Below are 16493 nucleotides of genomic sequence, written 5' to 3' on the forward strand. Positions count from 1 at the left end.
TGACGGCTGATAGCCAGAAACCGGTCCTAGGATGCTTGATTCCGGTCCAGGGAAGACATGGCTTGGCAGTTCGGGCTGGACTGTTCCCATGAGGCACAGGGTCAAGACTGATTTGCATATGGCCATGTCTAAACTGGGGTGGTGTAGTGGGCAAAAGAACGATGGATTTAACCCAGATCTCTTGACTGGGGGAGAATGTCTGCATTGTCAGCATTCCGTCCATCAATTGTTTGTTGTAACGCTTTTCGCCCTAAGTGGGATGGGTATTCCCAGACGTGCGACCAGTGCTAACTACGCCACTGGAGTCAAGCTATCCTGGCTGATGACGGCTGATAGCCAGAAACCGGTCCTAGGATGCTTGATTCCGGTCCAGGGAAGACATGGCTTGGCAGTTCGGGCTGGACTGTTCCCATGAGGCACAGGGTCAAGACTGAGTTGCATATGGCCATGTCTAAACTGGGGTGGTGTAGTGGGCAAAAGAACGATGGATTTAACCCAGATCTCTTGACTGGGGGAGAATGTCTGCATTGTCAGCATTCCGTCCATCAATTGTTTGTTGTAACGCTTTTCGCCCTAAGTGGGATGGGTATTCCCAGACGTGGGACCCGTGCTCACTACGCCACTGGAGTCAAGCTATCCTGGCTGATGATGGCTGATAGCCAGAAACCGGTCCTAGGATGCTTGATTCCGGTCCAGGGAAGACATGGCTTGGCAGTTCGGGCTGGACTGTTCCCATGAGGCACAGGGTCAAGACTGATTTGCATATGGCCATGTCTAAACTGGGGTGGTGTAGTGGGCAAAAGAACGATGGATTTAACCCAGATCTCTTGACTGGGGGAGAATGTCTGCATTGTCAGCATTCCGTCCATCAAATTGTTTGTTGTAACGCTTTTCGCCCTAAGTGGGATGGGTATTACCAGACGTGGGACCCGTGCTCACTACGCCACTGGAGTCAAGCTATCCTGGCTGATGACGGCTGATAGCCAGAAACCGGTCCTAGGATGCTTGATTCCGGTCCAGGGAAGACATGGCTTGGCAGTTCGGGCTGGACTGTTCCCAAGAGGCACAGGGTCAAGACTGATTTGCATATGGCCATGTCTAAACTGGGGTGGTGTAGTGGGCAAAAGAACGATGGATTTAACCCAGATCTCTTGACTGGGGGAGAATGTCTGCATTTTCAGCATTCCGTCCATCAATTGTTTGTTGTAACGCTTTTCGCCCTAAGTGGGATGGGTATTCCCAGACGTGGGACCCGTGCTCACTACGCTACTGGAGTCAAGCTATCCTGGCTGATGACGGCTGATAGCCAGAAACCGGTCCTAGGATGCTTGATTCCGGTCCAGGGAAGACATGGCTTGGCAGTTCGGGCTGGACTGTTCCCATGAGGCACAGGGTCAAGACTGATTTGCATATGGCCATGTCTAAACTGGGGTGGTGTAGTGGGCAAAAGAACGATGGATTTAACCCAGATCTCTTGACTGGGGGAGAATGTCTGCATTGTCAGCATTCCGTCCATCAATTGTTTGTTGTAACGCTTTTCGCCCTAAGTGGGATGGGTATTCCCAGACGTGGGACCCGTGCTCACTACGCCACTGGAGTCAAGCTATCCTGGCTGATGATGGCTGATAGCCAGAAACCGGTCCTAGGATGCTTGATTCCGGTCCAGGGAAGACATGGCTTGGCAGTTCGGGCTGGACTGTTCCCATGAGGCACAGGGTCAAGACGGATTTGCATATGGCCATGTCTAAACTGGGGTGGTGTAGTGGGCAAAAGAACGATGGATTTAACCCAGATCTCTTGACTGGGGGAGAATGTCTGCATTGTCAGCATTCCGTCCATCAATTGTTTGTTGTAACGCTTTTCGCCCTAAGTGGGATGGGTATTCCCAGACGTGGGACCCGTGCTCACTACGCCACTGGAGTCAAGCTATCCTGGCTGATCACGGCTGATAGCCAGAAACCGGTCCTAGGATGCTTGATTCCGGTCCAGGGAAGACATGGCTTGGCAGTTCGGGCTGGACTGTTCCCATGAGGCACAGGGTCAAGACGGATTTGCATATGGCCATGTCTAAACTGGGGTGGTGTAGTGGGCAAAAGAACGATGGATTTAACCCAGATCTCTTGACTGGGGGAGAATGTCTGCATTGTCAGCATTCCGTCCATCAAATTGTTTGTTGTAACGCTTTTCGCCCTAAGTGGGATGGGTATTACCAGACGTGGGACCCGTGCTCACTACGCCACTGGAGTCAAGCTATCCTGGCTGATGACGGCTGATAGCCAGAAACCGGTCCTAGGATGCTTGATTCCGGTCCAGGGAAGACATGGCTTGGCAATTCGGGCTGGACTGTTCCCAAGAGGCACAGGGTCAAGACTGATTTGCATATGGCCATGTCTAAACTGGGGTGGTGTAGTGGGCAAAAGAGCGATGGATTTAACCCAGATCTCTTGACTGGGGGAGAATGTCTGCATTGTCAGCATTCCGTCCATCAATTGTTTGTTGTAACGCTTTTCGCCCTAAGTGGGATGGGTATTCCCAGACGTGGGACCCGTGCTCACTACGCCACTGGAGTCAAGCTATCCTGGCTGATGACGGCTGATAGCGAGAAACCGGTCCTAGGATGCTTGATTCCGGTCCAGGGAAGACATGGCTTGGCAGTTCGGGCTGGACTCTTCCCATGAGGCACAGGGTCAAGACTGATTTGCATATGGCCATGTCTAAACTGGGGTGGTGTAGTGGGCAAAAGAACGATGGATTTAACCCAGATCTCTTGACTGGGGGAGAATGTCTGCATTGTCAGCATTCCGTCCATCAATTGTTTGTTGTAACGCTTTTCGCCCTAAGTGGGATGGGTATTCCCAGACGTGGGACCCGTGCTCACTACGCCACTGGAGTCAAGCTATCCTGGCTGATGATGGCTGATAGCCAGAAACCGGTCCTAGGATGCTTGATTCCGGTCCAGGGAAGACATGGCTTGGCAGTTCGGGCTGGACTGTTCCCATGAGGCACAGGGTCAAGACTGATTTGCATATGGCCATGTCTAAACTGGGGTGGTGTAGTGGGCAAAAGAACGATGGATTTAACCCAGATCTCTTGACTGGGGGAGAATGTCTGCATTGTCAGCATTCCGTCCATCAATTGTTTGTTGTAACGCTTTTCGCCCTAAGTGGGATGGGTATTCCCAGACGTGGGACCCGTGCTCACTAGGCCACTGGAGTCAAGCTATCCTGGCTGATGACGGCTGATAGCCAGAAACCGGTCCTAGGATGCTTGATTCCGGTCCAGGGAAGACATGGCTTGGCAGTTCGGGCTGGACTGTTCCCATGAGGCACAGGGTCAAGACTGATTTGCATATGGCCATGTCTAAACTGGGGTGGTGTAGTGGGCAAAAGAACAACGGATTTAACCCAGATCTCTTGACTGGGTGAGAATGTCTGCATTGTCAGCATTCCGTCCATCAATTGTTTGTTGTAACGCTTTTCGCCCTAAGTGGGATGGGTATTCCCAGACGTGGGACCCGTGCTCACTACGCCACTGGAGTCAAGCTATCCTGGCTGATGACGGCTGATAGCCAGAAACCGGTCCTAGGATGCTTGATTCCGGTCCAGGGAAGACATGGCTTGGCAGTTCGGGCTGGACTGTTCCCATGAGGCACAGGGTCAAGACTGATTTGCATATGGCCATGTCTAAACTGGGGTGGTGTAGTGGGCAAAAGAACGATGGATTTAACCTAGATCTCTTGACTGGGGGAGAATGTCTGCATTGTCAGCATTCCGTCCATCAATTGTTTGTTGTAACGCTTTTCGCCCTAAGTGGGATGGGTATTCCCAGACGTGGGACCCGTGCTCACTAGGCCACTGGAGTCAAGCTATCCTGGCTGATGACGGCTGATAGCCAGAAACCGGTCCTAGGATGCTTGATTCCGGTCCAGGGAAGACATGGCTTGGCAGTTCGGGCTGGACTGTTCCCATGAGGCACAGGGTCAAGACTGATTTGCATATGGCCATGTCTAAACTGGGGTGGTGTAGTGGGCAAAAGAACAACGGATTTAACCCAGATCTCTTGACTGGGGGAGAATGTCTGCATTGTCAGCATTCCGTCCATCAATTGTTTGTTGTAACGCTTTTCGCCCTAAGTGGGATGGGTATTCCCAGACGTGGGACCCGTGCTCACTACGCCACTGGAGTCAAGCTATCCTGGCTGATGACGGCTGATAGCCAGAAACCGGTCCTAGGATGCTTGATTCCGGTCCAGGGAAGACATGGCTTGGCAGTTCGGGCTGGACTGTTCCCATGAGGCACAGGGTCAAGACTGATTTGCATATGGCCATGTCTAAACTGGGGTGGTGTAGTGGGCAAAAGAACGATGGATTTAACCTAGATCTCTTGACTGGGGGAGAATGTCTGCATTGTCAGCATTCCGTCCATCAATTGTTTGTTGTAACGCTCCACTCATCCTACATCTCACACAAAATTTAGTCTAGCCTAGATTGAGCAGATTGCCTTATAATTTGTTTGTAATATTCCAAAAAAACAAGTTGAAGAGGCAATGGTGCTGGAACAATTTTCAGACTGTGGGGAGGGAGGTGGGGAGCGCCTTCAATTGTACATCACAAAACTCATAGGGATTCTAAAAAATCATACAAGGAGCAAGTGTCACCAATGAGCTATGCCTATTCAGCAGGGGGATGGTAAGGATGTAGTATGTGGCTGGTGTTGCATTTAGAAGCACACTGTCATAATTATAATTCTAAAGCATGCTATGGTAGCACACTGTCATTTACAGACAGCATATTTCCACTCATATGACCACACATACCCACACATACACTTTTACTGATCAGACTATATAGCACACAAAGGGTAATGTTTGTAAATTGGTTTTCAGTGAATATCTGTCAGTTGCACACCACCAAGTGCAGTGTCTTGATTTGCTTCCAGCCTATTAAAATCTTTGTTTCCATCACACTTCAGAATTAGAAAAAAGCGCTTCAGTTGTGCTTTCCTAACTGTTTCTTTATTTTGAAATGTTTTTTATAGTTCATTTATAGGGACTTAAGCGTGTTAGAAGACAATGTCATCCTACAGCCTTTTCTTTCAGATTACCATTACTGTTTCATAGTTCACTTTACAAAATCCACAAATTTTGCAGTAAGAGAAAGAACATTTAACACGAGTCTCCGTGTTAAAAGAATAAGCAGTAGTTTGTCATACTGACTTTTGATCTATCCTTGAACACATAGCAAATGTGACAAGATAAAAACAAAAAGTTATCTTTAATGTTCATTCACCTTTAGAACTCCAGTATGGCGTTTTTGGGGGTGCTGCAGCACCCCACTTCACCCTTACTTTGAGCACCTATGAGAGGAGGGAGGAAGCAGCCAGAAAACGTGTCACAGCAATTGCAGGTGAGGGGCTCACAGCAAGCAATTGAAGATAATATGTTGCGGAAGGTCACACGCGCTTTGTGCCCTGTCTTAGTAAGCAGGAGTGGAGCAAGAAAACAAAAGGTGATTGGGCATAATCTACATACACAGGACCCAGCTAGTAAAAGGCGACCTCCCTTATATGTGCCAGTCATAAAATCACCCAGACAAAATTAAGATGGTAGGTCAAGAGGGACTGAGGGGAGCCCCATGCAATCACACCAAAATCTACTTAAACTGATGAAGAATGTGAAGGGGGTGTGGCTTCAATGGCCACGATGGTGGACGCGACTTGCTAGAGCTCCGTGCCAGTGGCCCACCAAGCGGCATCCATAGACTGCAGTGGGGGCCCGAATCGCACCGCAGGGCGTGCGCCGCACTCCTGAACAACAGAGAAGTCGACAGAAGCGGAGATCCTGGGCAGGAACAGGAGAATCCGTGCATTTCTGGCGATTCACACGGCGGGCGCCACTTGATACTAAAATGGAGGCCGCCTGGGGCTGAGAGTGAAACCCTGAACAGCCGGGACCCCAGCAACGTTGATGGGCAGATCGGCTCCGGAAGGTGAGCAGGGAAGGGCTGAGGCATGTTGGATGGTCATGAAGGGCACTCCGCGGAAGTAGAAGCAGGCGGCACCGCTGGGAGACACTGCTGGGGCCTAATCATACTGTGGCCTAGGAGGGACCCCGTGGGAGACGCCCACGGAGCCGGCGGCTCTCGAGCACCCACGAAGACCCCGAGTGCTGCCTGACGGCCCCCGTGACCCGAGGACAGAGACATCTCGAGCCCTGGATACTTCCGGAAGAGGGGCTTCAACCCACAGGGGATGTTTGAAAAACAAGGGGACCCCACACGTATGTGACCTGGGGTAGGTAGATAGTTCAAAAAGACAGTGGTCTGGTGAGGTTAGGGATCCTCAAGTAGCCAGGCTACAGTTATTAATTATAGAGAAATTCAAATACATTCATTGATATATTGAACCCAGCCGGATCCAATTCAGAAACGTATGCAAGGACACAGAAGAGTAGAGGAAGGCATCACATTTTATTAAACATCATAAAATGGAGTAGCTTCCGTTTCTGTCATTTTTGCATTTCAAGAATAAACATTATATACAGTGCTCACACATACATAAGTGAGGGTGCCTGAAGTGAAGTGTTTAGTGACAATAAAAACTTTGCATCGCATTGAAAAAAAGGTCAAAAGAACCCAAATGATTTAAACAATATTAGGGAACTTTGAAATTGTAGTCGACGGCGTTTCGATCTTAGTAATTCAAGATCATCATCAGGACAGTGTAAGTGCGAGCACGTATGATCTAAAGTGGGGGAAAGTAATCAATTACTACTGTGTCCTAAAAACAAGAATCAACAAACACTTGCGTTGTAGTGAAGGCGCAAATAGAGGCGTGCTAGTGTAAATCTAAAGGGCCAAAGAAAGGAACATCAGAGCAATTAATGTGATGCTAGGGATATCGAATAAACACAAGAACAAGGCAGAGCTTTCCTGTTACTCCGAAGCTGGTGATGGTATGATGGTGACTAATCTCGTCAAGGTAGTGGTGTGCGCAATTCAATTTGGCGGGGGAGTAGAACTCCCGCCGTGCTTGTGAGGTACAGCTGGCAATTAAGGAACGTCACGGAAAGCAAGGAGAGAATTTAATATGCCATGTACGAACAATAATGATGATAGCACAAGGCAGGGGGACTTACCACGTGAATTAGTAGCAAATTAAAGGTGGCGGTGAAGTGTCCTTGCATACGTTTCTGAATTGGATCCGGCTGGGTTCAATATATCAATGAATGTTAATGAATTTCTCTATAATTAATAACTGTAGCCTGGCTACTTGAGGATCCCTGACCTCACCAGATCACTGTCTTTTTGAACTAACAACCCACAGGGGGGCAGCAAAGACAGCGCAGAGTCAGCATGCAAGTAGGGAGACCTGCACCAACAACCAAAAGGGCAGGGAGCCAGAGGCCGTATAGATGTGATCGGAATCCCCCCTCCCAAGCTGCCGCTACTACAAGACGGACTCTGCCGGGTAGGGAGGCTCCCCTTATCTCCATCTTGGGCGGCTCTTGGGGCCTGGGGGAAACCGAGACCCACAGTGCCACAGACCCAGAGAGCGCCACTGAGGGCCCATATGAGCCACGGGACTAAGAGAAGGGCATGAGACGCTCCACATCACCCTACTCCTGCAGTTGGTGAGCGGACATCAGAATGGCGGAAGGCCTTCCCCTCTCGATCAGGCTCACAGAAATGGACATTAGGTGTGCTCCCCTGGAGATGACCTAAAGGAGGGGGAGTGGTGGTGACGCTAGAGGCACCAAACGGGGCGACAGGCCCAAACAACCGACTCCGGGAACAGTGCTGCAAGGGCAGAGGGTTCCCCTCTCATACCTCTTCCACCCACAGACTGCAGCAGCATTGCAACAAAGCCCTTGAAGGGCCCAGTAACAGCAGGCCTCATCTGCCTCTCCCGTGAGGTGATCGCAAACAGAGCAATAGCCCCAACCGGACAATCGAAGAGGGGGCCTTCTCAAAATAAAGCAGAGTCAGCCCATATTCTGAGACTGGATCGGAGAGCCCACGGAGGCACGGAGGAGGGGGGAGACCGATCCTGCCAGGAATCACAGGGGTGCATTACCCACAGGCCCGCCACCCCTCCAGAAGGGGGCTATGAACACATTGAGGCTAAGCGGGGGAGTTGGCCAGAACTGACCCAGAACCGGAGACTAGTGGACAACCTCCCCCCCACGGATGGTCAAACGAACAGAGTGGCTGGGTGCCCGCATTGTGGACCGTGAACATGGGGTTCCTAAAGACAACTGGGGGACCCCAACCCCCTAGCCAGACGAGGCCGGTGTCTCCAGGGACAGCAGGGCAGAAGGCAAGCACAGACCCTAACACCATCATGTCTGAAAAACTTGACAAGGTGCTAGCAGCTATAGAGCACTCACGGGTTACGATGGAGGAGGGCTTCAGCACCCTAGCCACGGACCTCAATCTGCTACGTGATGATCACAGAAAGCTGGCAGAAAAGGTAGCAGATGGGGAAACAATCCTATCAGCAATGATACCTCAAATAAAGCACAACAGGACTCCATCAAAGACTTGCAGGCCCATGTCGCAACTCTGGAGAACAGAATGGATAATCTGGAAGGGCGCTCCATGCGAAGCAGCCTACTTATCCTGAACCTACCGAAAGGAGTGGAGGGAAAAGATCCTGTCCAATATACAGATGCCTGGCTCCGGTCCTTTATACCTCAAGAAGATCTCACCTCATATTTCTCAATTGAAAGGGCACACAGGGTTCTGGCGTGGCAATTGCCCCCAGGCTCGCATCCTCGCCCCATGCTAGTGAAGTTGCTCCACTTTGAAGACCAGGATGCCATTTTACGTGCGGCCAGAAAGAATGCTCCCATCATGGTGGAGGATAAAAATGTCATGCCCTTCCCAGACTACTCCAGAGCGGTACAACATAAACTAGCATCATTTTTGGAGATAAAAGGACTACTACGGGAAAAGGCATTCAATACTCCCTGTAATCACCACGATACTACTGTGTTCTTCACGGATCCACAGGTAGCAACGGACTGGATGGGCCTGAACCTACAGGTTGGCTCAAAGCAGAGAAAGGCCACAGTACCGGGGCCCAAGACGACCAGGCCTCCAAGACGGGGAGCACAAAGCACCTGGAGTTAATCTGGAAAGCAATTACTCCCTAAAACACTAGCACTGCCGAACCTGGAGCAGATCGTAGCGGAGCGCAGAAAGGCCATACAAGCAGCGGCAGACATGGGGGCAAATCTCTCAACCTCAGATCATCAGGACACTCCGCATGTCTTCACGCCCGAAGAAGAAGATCCCAATTACTCAAGCGACTCTAATGAGAACTCTGGAGCCCTGCCCTTCGTCACACCGCAGACGGCTGACACGCTTATATGAGGTTCACTCGCCACTACTGACACATTGCCACCGGTCGCGAGAGTGGCCCTGCCCTCTCATTCCATATAATAGTAACCCTGGGCATAGTTTGCGAAGTAGCGCTACGTGTAGCTACGCAAAGTGCACTTCGCACTACGCGTGCTATGCGTAGCTTCGCAAACTGCGTAGTGCACTGTGCAAGATGCTGTTCGGTCTGATTGCACAGTGCCAGATGCTTGTCCGCACTGTGCAATCAGTGCAAACTGCCTCTTGCACAGTTTCTGCTGCTCGAGTAGGTTTCTACCCAAGCGGCAGCTTTCTCAACATGGACTGTTAGTTTCTCATCGCGAGCGGTCGCGAGCTTACGCGACCACTCGCAAAGAGAAACCTGGCCTCCCTGCGTTGAGAAGCTCGCGGCAAGGTTTATTTTCCACACTCGCGATCAGCAACTTGATATTGCTGATCGCGAACGAGGAAAAAGTCTCGCCGGCATGTCATTTAGCTTGCTCGCGGTAACCAACTTGATGTTGAGGACCACGAGCAAGCAAAAAATGACCGCTGCACTATGCGATGCTACGCATGTTTGCACTGTGCTACGTGCAATTCGCGTAGTGCGAAGTAGCGCAAACTTCGCAAACTACGCGAGCGTAACGTAGTGCTTTGCCCAGGCTTACATAATACACTAAGTGTCATGTTAGTGCAGACCCCCAACTATCACAGATAAGAGTGACCCCCACTAGAGACACACAGAACTATGAGAGCCCACCTGGCATGGCGAGTCTCAGTGGTTCGTGTGCATCAGCCGAAACTCCCCCACATGAAATGTTTGTGGGTAAGTAATTGTACTGGTTTGGATGTGCTGTCCTTTGCAGCAGATCCCCTGTATTGGGTCTTCAACCCCAAAGAGTTCTAGTTCAATCCCTCACCCTACCCTGACCCCATACCGACCCCATCACAAAGGCCTGAACCATTCGCTGGCACACTTACACTTCACACCGGGCACCCTCAAACTCTCCGGGGGGTTTTCAAGTGGGACCCCCGGGGCTTCCCTCCCTTGCTGCGTGTCATATCAGCCACCATGAGCCCGCCGGCAGATGTTAAGTTTTCACTCTAAATGCACAGGGTATACATATGGCACAGAAACGCTATGCCATCTACTCTTACATTAAACACCAGCAAGCACAGGTCATACTATTGCAGGAAACTCATCTCACAAAGGGAGAACTTGATAGGCTTCAAAGGCGATGGAGGGCTGCCTTTTGTGCCACCACATATTCAGCATACACGTGAGGAACCCTCAGCTGGCTTAGGCTGAGAGTACCCTTCTTGGAGACTAATAGAAAGATAGACCCCGACAGGAGATACTCCCTGCTAGAGGGACCATTGGATGGACAGCCAATACTGATAGGTAGCATCTATGCTCCAAACTCAGAACAAACACTATTCTGGGAGATCCTACCACGCGGCCTGGTTCAATTTACATCTTCACCGTGGGTTTTGGGTGGGGATTACAATTGCGCGTTAGATCTCAACTTAGACAGATCTCATCCACCGACCTCAACGTCACAAGCCTGCGAGTACACAGCCCGGTTCCAGGCCTGGGCAAATCACTGGTCGTTGACGGACACGTGGCAACATGCACTTCCGACAACTAAACTCTACTGCTTCTATTAAATCCCCCACGACCTACGAGTATGGTTGGACTGATTCATGTGTACTCGCACGATCCTCCCCCAAGCACAACACTCGGACTATCTAGGTAGTGTGATATCAGATCACAACGCTTACGTTGTGATGCTTAGAAAGCGTCTGCCCACACCACCAGTCCCCACCTGGGCGTTCCCACGAGACTGCCTGGAGGATTCGGTGTTCCAACACGAACAGAGGAAGAACATACAAAACTACTTTTTGGACAATGCACACTCCACAGACTCTAGGGCGCTCGAGTGGGAAGCTTTCAAGGTGGTCATGTGGGGGGCATGCATCCGACAAATGTTGGAGGTGCGGTAAACACTGGAGCAGGTAGTACAAGTGACGGAGCAGCTATCCAAAGAAGCAGACACACAGGCTAATCTCCACAAACAAATAACAGAAGCTAAGACCAAATACGCAGAGGCCTACGCAGATTTGCACAGATACAATTTCCGCGCCGACGCCGCCAGGGCTCACAGGGAGCGAAACTGAGCCAGAACCCTGCTGGCATGGCTAATAGGGCAAGACCAAAACACCCAACCCATCACCAGTATCAGAAACATGACAGGCTAGGTCATGTACCCGCAGGCAGATATCATGCTCGCCTTCCATGAATATTACAGCGCACTGTATAGGGAACTGTTCCCCGGCACAGAAGAACACAACCAAAAAGTACTACATTCCATTATTATAACACAGATGACGGAAGAAGACCAGACCTCACTAGACGAACACATCACAACAGTGAAGATCAAACACGCGATCCATCATTTAGCCATCATCAAGTCAAGTCAAATGGTCTTTATTCGGATAAAATATCCATAAAAGTACAATTCATCATCACCAAAGAGATATAAAATACAGCATAAAACAATAGTAAAAACAAGATTATTTCCATAATGTTAAATGCAAATATGGGCAAAAAAGTGCAGGAGGAGCAAATAAAGTGCAGGTATATTCAATGTGGGTAACATGTAAACATCAACAACTGTGTCATTTTGTGCAAGCAGCAATCGGAAGCATGAGATGAAGATATTGATGCAAGTTATCACCTCAAATTAAAATAAATCAAACTTATCCAGACATATAGTCAAAGTCATGGAAATGTGTGCAAACTGGCAATTAAGTAAAAACACTTTCCGTGGATGTGCTATGCATATAATGACCTGACGATGGCCGTAAATAAACAAGGACAACAGAGGGAGACAGTCTATATAGTAGCCATCGTATTCCGTGAGCGTATCGCAGACTGCAAAAATGAGCTTGCTCTGATAATCATCTCATCACTTCCTAGCCGTAATATTTCAGTATATGCCAATTTGTGGTCAGTGATAGCTTGTGACCTGAAATAAGGGATAAAATACTGTTTTGTATATCTAATATAAAAATTGCAGAAAAGCAAAAAGTGTAAAGTTGTTTGTTTTAAACCATTTCCACAAGGGCAGGGCAGATATTCAAGATTTTTATTAAAACCAAGTGGAAAGCAAAGTGAATATTTTATGCTCCCATCCCTAAGGCGAAAGAGAATGCTCCTGTTCCATCTACCAATGTTCCTTTTCAGATATTCCTGTGGAGAGGCTTTATTATAGCCCGGGCATGACGAGATGGAAATATATCTGCTTATTGATGGTTTGGGAAACTCTGAGCGTTCTCTGTCCCTTCGGAATGAGTCATATAGTAGCTCTCTCACTGTCTTAATATTCATGCTCTCTGCATTATGATGATGGTAAAAGATGTGTTCTAAATCTACACTAGATAAACTTTCTTTTACAGCATTCAACCATGGTATAGAGCCGCCCCTATCGCACTTAAGGCAATCACTGATTATTTTCTGTGTTAAAATTGCTGCCGGGTTTTGCCAAATCTTCAACCAGAATAGAGCTGGCCGAGATTTGATAAAATCCTCAACATAGTGCAGGTTTAACTCTTTGTGGCAGATGTAGGTGGGTGAAGATATTTGTGCCCCCAAAACCTTCCTGCAGAATCTATTTTCTTCTATTTGGATGCCGCTGCTTTTGGTGTACCCCCACACCTCGGCACCATAAGTTGCGGTAGGTAGGCATTGAGATTTATAAATTTGTATTAGGGGCAACATCACCTCAGCCCTCTTTGGCTGTTGTAGGCTAATGATGGAGTTAACTGCCTTGGCAAGTTTGTTTCTGCCATGTGCTACATGTGCCGACCAAGAGCCCGTGTCTGAAAAAATCAGACCCAGATACGGGAAAGTGCTTGTGCTTTTTAAGGTGTTATCACCTGAAGCTATGTGATTAATGCGGTATTTGTTAGGCCCGCAAGACATAATGTATGACTTCTTAAAGTTGGTACACAAATCCAAACCAGCCATAAAAGAGACAAAACCCGTAATTAAAGTGCGTAGTGCTTTGGGTGTGCGGCCCATCAAAACCGCATCGTCAGCGTATAAGAGTACTGGGAGTAAATTGCCATTGATATTCGGCACATCGCATGAAAGATTAGACAGGGATTTATTTAATTCATTTATATACAAAATAAAAAGTAGAGGGGCCAAGACACAACCTTGTCTGACCCCTCTACCAATTAAAATATCCCCAGAGACCTCTCCCTCATTATTTATCCTGACACGTGCTTTTAGGTCTCTATGCAAGTGTGCCAGAAAATGAACTAGTGTCTCGTCTAATCCATAATTTAAAAGAATCTCCCAGAGTTTCGAGCGGTTTACAAAATCAAACGCTGACGATAAATCCATAAAACCCAAGTACAGGGGGACTTTTTTGGCGACGGTATACTTGCCTAAAATGAGATTTAAATTCAAACATTGTTCAACTGTTCCCACATTACTTCTAAATCCCAGCTGGCAGGGATGGAGGATGTAATTTTCCTCTGCCCAAAGCCTGATTCTATTAAAAATTACCCTGCCCAAAATCTTCAATGTATTGTCTATTAGAGATATGGGGTGGTAACAACTGGGATTTAATCTGTCGTCCTTTATAAAAATGGGTACAATGACACTACTTGACCAGGTATCAGGGATTTTGGTATTGGACAAATTGTTGAAAACATTACACAACAAAGGGGACCAAAAATCTGGTTCAGATTTAATTAAGTCAATTGATAATCCGTCAGGGCCAGGGGCTTTATTCCCTGCGCTTTGATTAATAGCATCTTCCACTTCAGAGATGGAAATGGCAACCTTGATATCTATATAAAAGGGATCTGTGGTTATTACTGGGGCTGTATATATTTTTGCAAAATGCTCCTCCCATAACTTAGTTGGTATATTACAATTGATGGGGGTTAAGTTGGATCCCATGGACCTCAGAGCTTTTACTTCGCCCCAGAACCCAGTCACATCTTTAAGTACTGCAGTACGTGCAAGTGAATCCCACCTCTGCTTTAAAATTTAATCTGTGCGTGATTTTGTAGCTTTTTTATAGCTTCTTCTCAAGGCCTTAACCAGTATCGTGTTCCGGGGTTTTTCGGCAAGTGCCTTACGAAGGTCCCGGTTGGCCCGTGAGCAAGCCCCATCAAACCATCTATTGCTCTTGTTATGTTGCCTAATGGGTTTGGAAATTTCCTGCTTAATGGCAAAACATAGCCCGACAAAAGCCTCAACAATCTCTGTGTCCTGGCAATCACTGGACAGACATGTTTCCACAATTATAGGATGAGATTTTATAATTCGTTCAAGTAGGATTTTATTGTTGATGCCTTTCCAAATTACTCTGCGTTTATCGGTGGATGCGACCAAATCCCTTGCCCCAATTTCTTTCCTTTTAGTGAATTTATTAACAAATTTGATAGTTGTCAGAATTGGGTTGTGGTCACTATAACAAGTTGATAGAACCTCGGCCTTGACAAGACAATTCTCAAGGGCCGATGATATAAAAACATAATCAATGGTGGAAGAGCAGCCACGACCTATATAGGTGGGCAACTGATCAGTATCGGGTGATCCACCAGCCTTTACCATGACATCAAATAGGTCCCTGGAGGATAAATGATTAAACAGTTCTTCCCCTCTTTTACACGGAATTATCGGGTGGGATGAAACTGTGGTATTCTGCATTCTATTATACAAATGTGCATTAAAGTCTCCCCCTAAACAGATACCATCCAATTTCCCAAACTTATTGCCCACTAGCATATCATCAATAAAATCAAATAAAATGATGAAATTCTTGTTAGGGAGTGATTTAAAATCATTATTATAAAAATTTATAAAACATAACGTAATCCCGTTTGAGTATATTGTGGCCTGGAGATGACTATCGTTTGTCCCCAAGGGTTTAATACTGCATCCTGCAGTAATCTTTATCCATGTGGATAAGCCCCCGCTAGGTCGACCAGCTTCAGGACTAGGGGCGGTGCTATTAAGGCAAACAAAACCCTCAAGTAACAAGCTACTGGTACACCAGGTCTCCTGAAACATTAGAACATCAAAATTGCTGACCATTTTAATCCACTCAACTATGTTCATTTTTGATTTTAGGCCAGCGATGTTCCAACTTAATATTTTTAGATGTTGGGCAGAGGACATGTGTACACAATTGGAAGTACTTGAGGTAATACACTCTACCAAACTGGCTGTTTGGAGATTCTCGGTGGGATTAGGTTTAGACATAACATGATTAGCTATTGATACCTCCAGAGGCAGTGTTGCAGTATTTAAAAGTTTGCACGAGAGTCAGTCCTGTCCCTCCAAATCGGTCAGAACATCGAACCGATTGTGTACGGGATAAGTTGGTAAAATAAGGTGATGATTACTTTGAGGTGGTCTGTAGAAGAAGCCCAGTGGTAAGGCAGTTATGGCCGTTGCAATATTAGGGTGGATAATGTTACATTTTAAAATCCTTTTTACCAGGGGAGGGTACCTGAAGTTTATGACTATACAGTCGCCCACAATATTTTTTGTCAGGGAACCAACCCATCCCACCCGCCTCACCATCAGGATTGCATTAGCAGACTCCATGCCCACCCCCTTGAACTTACATAGCCAATCAATGCACTTATTCTTGAGTTGGTCCCAAGACTCACTTTGATTCTCTTTTAGAGGTGGTACTCCGGCTAAAATTAAAGCGTAAGGACATGCCTCTGGCGGCAAATTAAGTACCAAGGTGGCATATTTTATAGGCCGGGTAGAAGTGATTGACTCGTGATTGGTAAGTGTAGTTAGGTTGGAAGGTACTATCTCAGGGGGGGCTGCTGTTGGGTGTGGGGGGAGACGGGGAGGATTGGTAATCACAGGCGCTGATGGCAAGGGTGGTGTGCTAACCAAATTGCTTAATGCAGGATTGCTGGGCAGGCGCATCCTACTGCCATCACATTTAGCACATATATTGTCTACTGCAGTTAGAGTGCGTTTGCCACTTCCTTCTTGAGTCACCCTGTTGGTAGCCTCCATGTCTTTCAGTAGCCGTTCCCCCCTGCATTGATCGATAATAAAAGTTCCTTTCCTTTTTGCGTCTTCTTT

Source organism: Triturus cristatus, chromosome 2_2 (assembly GCF_964204655.1).
Source record: "Triturus cristatus chromosome 2_2, aTriCri1.1, whole genome shotgun sequence".
Lineage (NCBI taxonomy): Eukaryota > Metazoa > Chordata > Amphibia > Caudata > Salamandridae > Triturus > Triturus cristatus.